The 6,000-nt window shown below is 36.9% G+C and overlaps 1 long non-coding RNA gene across 1 annotated transcript in view; it reads left to right on the top strand.

The window, feature by feature from the left end:
• The first annotated feature begins 4,416 nt into the window (after positions 1-4,416).
• LOC147913985 (uncharacterized) overlaps positions 4,417-6,000 on the top strand; it is an 84,814-nt gene continuing 83,230 nt past the window's right edge. Inside the window, exon 1 of the long non-coding RNA XR_015555923.1 lies at positions 4,417-4,468. This is a non-coding gene — a long non-coding RNA (uncharacterized LOC147913985). The remainder of the gene's footprint in view (positions 4,469-6,000) is intronic.

The following is a 6,000-nucleotide window of genomic DNA, read 5'->3' as shown; positions in this document are numbered from 1 at the left end:
CATTTACTACTAATCTATCTACTTTCCATCTTCTAATATTTTATTATCATTTTCTCCTCTGTTATTTCTCCTCATCCTTATGGATTTATGTCTTAAAAAAATCCTTTACCATCATTTTAATGGTGTTATGGAAGACAGCAAAAGTAGATAAATATGTTCCATTTCCCACCTTTTCTTAGAGACGCATTATATTTACATATTTTAAACGCACTCTTTTTCAATCAATACAATTAAAACAAAACACTTAAAACCTGTCTGCCTTCTCTCTCCTCAAACAACAAACTTCAAACCTGAACTGCTGTACACCACAAAGGAAATCCTTTCTTAAGATATTTGTTATACTTGAAATATTTATTGTGTCAATACAAGATATTAATAATTTCAAGCTATGTGTTTTTAATTATCAGGGTCATCAAATGACCTCCCCAAATAATCACTTGGGGAGGACATTACAAAATGTCCTGCCAGGGGCATGCTAGCCCTTTTAAAAAGGATTTTCCTGTACCCTTTGGAGAAAAGAGATATTATGTGTTATTTATTATATAGTACTGAAGATGTGGAGTGGATTGTTCTGTGGGGGAAGGAGTACCATATCACTGGAAGTGCTCAAAGAGAGGCTGAGTAACCATCTGTCAGTGATTCGAATGTTTTTATATGAAATTAGAATAATTGAAGTCTAGAAATCTCTTCCAGTCTCTACGCATCTATGAGTCTATGAATTTTGGTAAGAATTCCTCTCAAATTTGCATCCTTGAACATCAGCTCTGTTATGGTATGATGACCTTGTGCGATGCTTGGAGGAATCAACTAGTCTTAGATCCTAGGTTCCACGTGGACCAGTCCTATGTCCATTATATGTGCCTCTCTGTCACTAGTGGCTAACATTTGTGATTGCTCATATAGGATACTCCAGACATATTTAAAGAAAGAAGAAAAGAGCAAGAAAAGAAGAGTTCAGAATGTTGAAGTAGTCCAGAAAAATAGCAGCAGCAACAACAGTAATGGTGAGCTGTTGTGTGTTATTATAATTTTGGCTGAAGGTAGGGTCATTCCAAGAGAGAAAGGCATGAGGTCCAGCATCAACTTCAGAGAGTCCAGTCAGAGCTCTCCTTCTGGATTCTCCTTCTCTCGTCTAAAATGTTTTAATTCGCGTTGAGGTGGAATAGCAGTCAAATAACAGCATTACCATAGTGCTTAGTTTTTAGAGCCTCTTCACCTAATCCTCTATTTTATAGATGAAGTAGTGGAAGCTCAGAGGGTTTAAGTGACTTGGTCAGATAAACCAGGCCTCAAAAGTTAGGTCATTTGTTCCCATACCATGAGATTTTTCCATAGTGTTGTCTCTATCGTTTTCTTTCTTTTTTTTTTTAATTTTTTTTGTGAGGAAGATCAGCCCTGAGCTAACATCCGTGCTAATCCTCCTCTTTTTGCTGAGGAAGACCAGCTCTGAGCTAACATCTATTGCCAGTCCTCCTCCTTTTTTCCCCCAAAGCCCCAGTGGATAGTTGTATGTCATAGTTGCACATCCTTCTAGTTGCTGTATGTGGGACGCAGCCTCAGCGTGGCTGGAGAAGCGGTGTATTGGTGCGCGCCCGGGATCCGAACCTGGGCCGCCAGTAGCGGAGCGTGCGCACTTAACCGCTAAGCCACGGGGCCGGCCCTCTATCGTCTTCTAAAGACAACTTTTCAAGGGAAAAGAATTTGAGAACTCTCAAGGTAGTCTGAGGGCTGTGTGGAACACTGGCTTGTTGATGATGGCAGTATTGGGAGTGAAGTTGACGAGAGTTTGTTTTGTGTTCTGTTGTGACGAGATTTTTTTTTTAAGCACCAGTTGGCAGTTGGTAGCCAACACTGCCTCTTCCTCTGCCTGCAACACCAGAATGCCTTTTTAAATCATGGTCTCTTCTCCTTGAAGAAGTTAGAGTTCCAACTTTCAGGCCGACAAGCTGGTGATACCATTCTAATTTAGGGGTGAGACTCTATGAGAAGGAGGGAACATCTTTCTCATTGTCAGAATAAATCAGTACATGCCAAAGACATATTTCAGATAACGTCTTCCCCTGTCTTATGGAGAATAAGCCAGTGTGTCCCCATGTATTCACATAAGAGTAGGAGAAGAGGTGAGAAGGACTGGAAAAAAGGTGATTTTGGCTTTTAAGGATGACTTTGATAATGATGCCTATATAGGAAACTTTCTAGTTAATATAATATACCTGGGAATGCTGTCATTCCACAATATTCCCAGACATTTTATAGGTTGTATTAATCAATAAAAGAACTCTAGATTTTGAGAATTTTAAAGTCTCTTAAATAGCCTAAATTTCACAAAACTCTGAGCATTATTTCTTAAGAACTGGCTCTTTAAAATATTAAGCAGTTATATTTGGTTTTCCCCTAATTTTCCCAAAGAATTGCAAAACTTGTCTGTATGCAAGTTATGCAAAAATAGGACTTTGGCTTGGATAAGCTAAAACAAGAACTTCCCATAATTCATTGCTTTGTTGTCTGTATTTATTGTGTTGTCTTCGTGTGAAATTTCCCTTTATTTATCAAAGTTTTAATTGAGGGGATTTTATTGCTGCTAAATTGCCCATGATCCATAGTAAACGTTAAATAAAACACTGCTGTTGACTTTTTATAGAGTATACAGTTTGGCCAGTTGGGGCAGAGGTTCTTTTAAGTCTGTTTTTCCTTCTGTCTTCCAACTATCTTGACCAGGAACATTATCTCTCTCCCATTTTTCAAACGTGGAAATTGGACTCTTCTCTCATCTACACTAGTTGCTTTTTCAGTCTTGTTATGTTTTTTTCCCCTTAAATAAAGGTGCCATACTAGTTCCCTCCCTTTTAAATCTGTTGTTTCTGTTTTTGTCTAAGTCCTCATCAACTTGAGCCTAGGCTATTTAATGGTATCCTAAGCACAGCCTGTATTCAGTCTTTCCTGCTCCATCCAGCTCCTTCTATGTCTCACATCCGTATTACCGTTATGTGAGGAAGTGCTATAGACTGTGGTGGCTAAGAGCACCAGTTGTGCTTAATCACAGCTCTGCCTCAGCTTAACTGTATGCCTTTGGCAAATAATATAATATCTCTCTGTGTTTCATAATCTCTAAAATGGAGACAATAATAGTGAAAACATCTAATATTGTTAGGGTAATTAACATGAATTTATACATGGGAAACACTAAAAAGAGTGCCCAGAGTGTCATAAATGCACACTATATCTTAGCTATTACTATTGCATTTCAGTACCTGTCCCACCATGTGTTTTTATTTTAGCATTTTTAAGCTTGCATTTATTGAGTATCAACTATGTGATGAGGACTCTGTTAAGCATATTTTTATTGTTTCATTCATATACTACCCTTATAAGATAGCTATTATTATCATCCAATTGCAGATTGGGAATTGAAGTTTCAGGAAGTTAAATCACAAGCTCAAAGTCCCACAGCTAGCAAGGGATACATTTGAGATGGGAATACAGACTTCCTTGGCTCCAGAGTCTATGCACCTATCCAACAGGCTATGCTACCTCTATATGCAAACTCTGGCCAATGACTTAACCTAGCCATTTGTAAAACAGGCATAATATTGTCTTCAACAGAGGCTTGTGTGGAAGTTAAATAATGTTGCAAAGTATTTATTCCAAAGCCAGTCTAATAATAGTCCCCCAATAACTATTATTATTATTATTATTTTTGCTGAGGAAGATTAGCCCTAAGCTAACATCTGTTGGCAATCTTCCTCTTTTTTTGCTTGAGGAAGATTAGCCTTGAGCTGACATCCATGCCAATCTTCCCCCACTTTATATGTGGGTCACCGCCACAGCATGGCTGACTAGTGGTGTAGGTCCGTGCCCGGGATGGAACCCATGACCCTGGGCTGCTGAAGTGGAGTGTGCTGAAATTAACCACTACTACACCATGGGGCCGGCCCCTCAACAACTATTATTACTGTTGTTATGCACTATTATCATTACATCAATGTTTTCAGTAATAGAGAGAAGTAATCTGTCTTTAATATTAAACATTATATTACTCTTCTTTTTCAAATTTTTCTTAATCACTTCAATTTATTCTCCTAGCTTAACTTTAAAATGATTTCACCAAATTACTTACCCTTTCTCAAAAAACTCCATTGGTAATTTGTTCAGAATTGTGTTAAGACCACAAACTAATTTTAGAAGAGGTGACATCTTTATAGCAGTTTTCTTATTAAGGAGCCTGCAATGTCTTGAAATAATAAGAAATGTTTCTAATTCTTTTGTTCTTTTATAGCCTCAGTAAAATTTTAGAGGTGTCTTTTTTATAGGCTTTGTCTATTTTCTTAATATTTTTGTAAGCATTTTATGTTTTGATTAATATTATAAGTGCTGTCTTTGCACCTTTTTTTTAGGGTCTGTCATCTTTCCTATTTTTGTGTACATTACTTCAATAGTCTACTGTTTCTCCTGCTCTGGAACTGTACAGGTAAGCAGTCAAGTGACTCCAAGATTTCACTGTTCTTGTACAGAATGCTTCATTTGTTTTTAATAGCATGTGTTATATACTCATATTTTTCATACGTTTATGTGCACTCATCCACCAGGTCACATGTTCTCATCTCCATTTGGCTGATGAGGATGTACATATTTGAGTACAACATTGAAAGGCAAATTTCTGCAAACTTGGGCTTTGGTTATAATAAATCCAGGATACTGGATTTCTTTGATTGGAATATCTGGGAAGGCTCTGTGGAGGTGCTATGTTTTGAAGTCAGTCAGAAAAAATTGGTAGACTTTAATGAAAAAGAAGTATGTTGAGATAAGGTGGGAGGGGGAGAAGAAGTAAGAGAGGGAAAGAAGTGAGAGATATGAGCATATGATTATGAGTAGTTAAGGAGACCTAGGCTAGAAGTATAAATATTTTTATGTGGTTAAACTCATACCTTAGGGCAGAGATGGAAAATAGGGTTCTTCTGTCAACCCAGAGCAACTGATAGAGAGATTCTTGACTACTGTGTTGTAGAGGATTCTGAGGCTAAGTCTGAGCTCTATAGAAAAGAATGCTGTGATGTCAGACTTGGGCTCTAGAGGGATGAGTGTTGGCTTATTTGTCACATATTACCCTCAATAATTTCTAGGAATTGATTGATAGCTATAAGGAAGTTCCCTAGGAATAAATCAAATTATGGGCATGTAGAGGAAGAAAAAGATGGTTCATAAAAGAGGAAAGCTAAGTTAACCACACCACAGAGAAAAATTTTTCCTATGTTACTATTTTGCCTAAATTGGCAAATATATTCCTAATATTGGTGGTATTTATTGATAGTATAATCAGTATTGCCCATCAGACCTTGTTCTTCTCTTATGGCTAGTATGCTCTATTGGTAAGAGTATATTAGCCTCCTCTTCTGCATCTCTCAGGCCCATCTTGTGTCACAGCACTGCCTAGCAGTGGTATGTTCTGCATGTGATAGGGGTTGGGAGACCTAGGGCCATTTTAAATTATTTTTCAGGGCTTGCCCTAGTTTTAGATCTCTGAAATGAGAGATTTGTCTTTCACAACAGATGGACATAAGCTTGAAGACATTGTTCTTTTGTTAAATTATAAAAATTAGACTCCCATTTTCTTTTTAGAGTTCAAATTTGCTGACTGAGAAGGAAATCCTATGTCTGTGAGACTGTCTAGGAATTGATTCAATAACTCAATGTATGGGTGTTTGATAAGAGTCTATGCAGTAATGAGACCATTTTCAATTTCATATTTTCCATAGGAATATATTTCCCTCTCAAATAACTTTTCAAAGTGATTGCCACATGGATTCTTAACATTAAATATGAGATTTTTGTTTGTTTTGTTCTTTTAAAGTATATTTTGTTCATAGTGAAATTAGTGTATAGAAGATATGCCAGGGTATGTTGAGATGAAAAATTATGTTTGGCTTCTTCTAAAAACTATATTTGAAAAGAATATTTTGAAGGAAATGAGTATTTTTAGCTTCATTTATAAGCCAGTCTGTG

This window comes from Ceratotherium simum, chromosome 23 (genome assembly GCF_057802395.1).
Source record: "Ceratotherium simum simum isolate JZ-2026a chromosome 23, ASM5780239v1, whole genome shotgun sequence".
NCBI lineage: Eukaryota > Metazoa > Chordata > Mammalia > Perissodactyla > Rhinocerotidae > Ceratotherium > Ceratotherium simum.
This window is presented reverse-complemented; position numbering and strand designations above follow the sequence as displayed.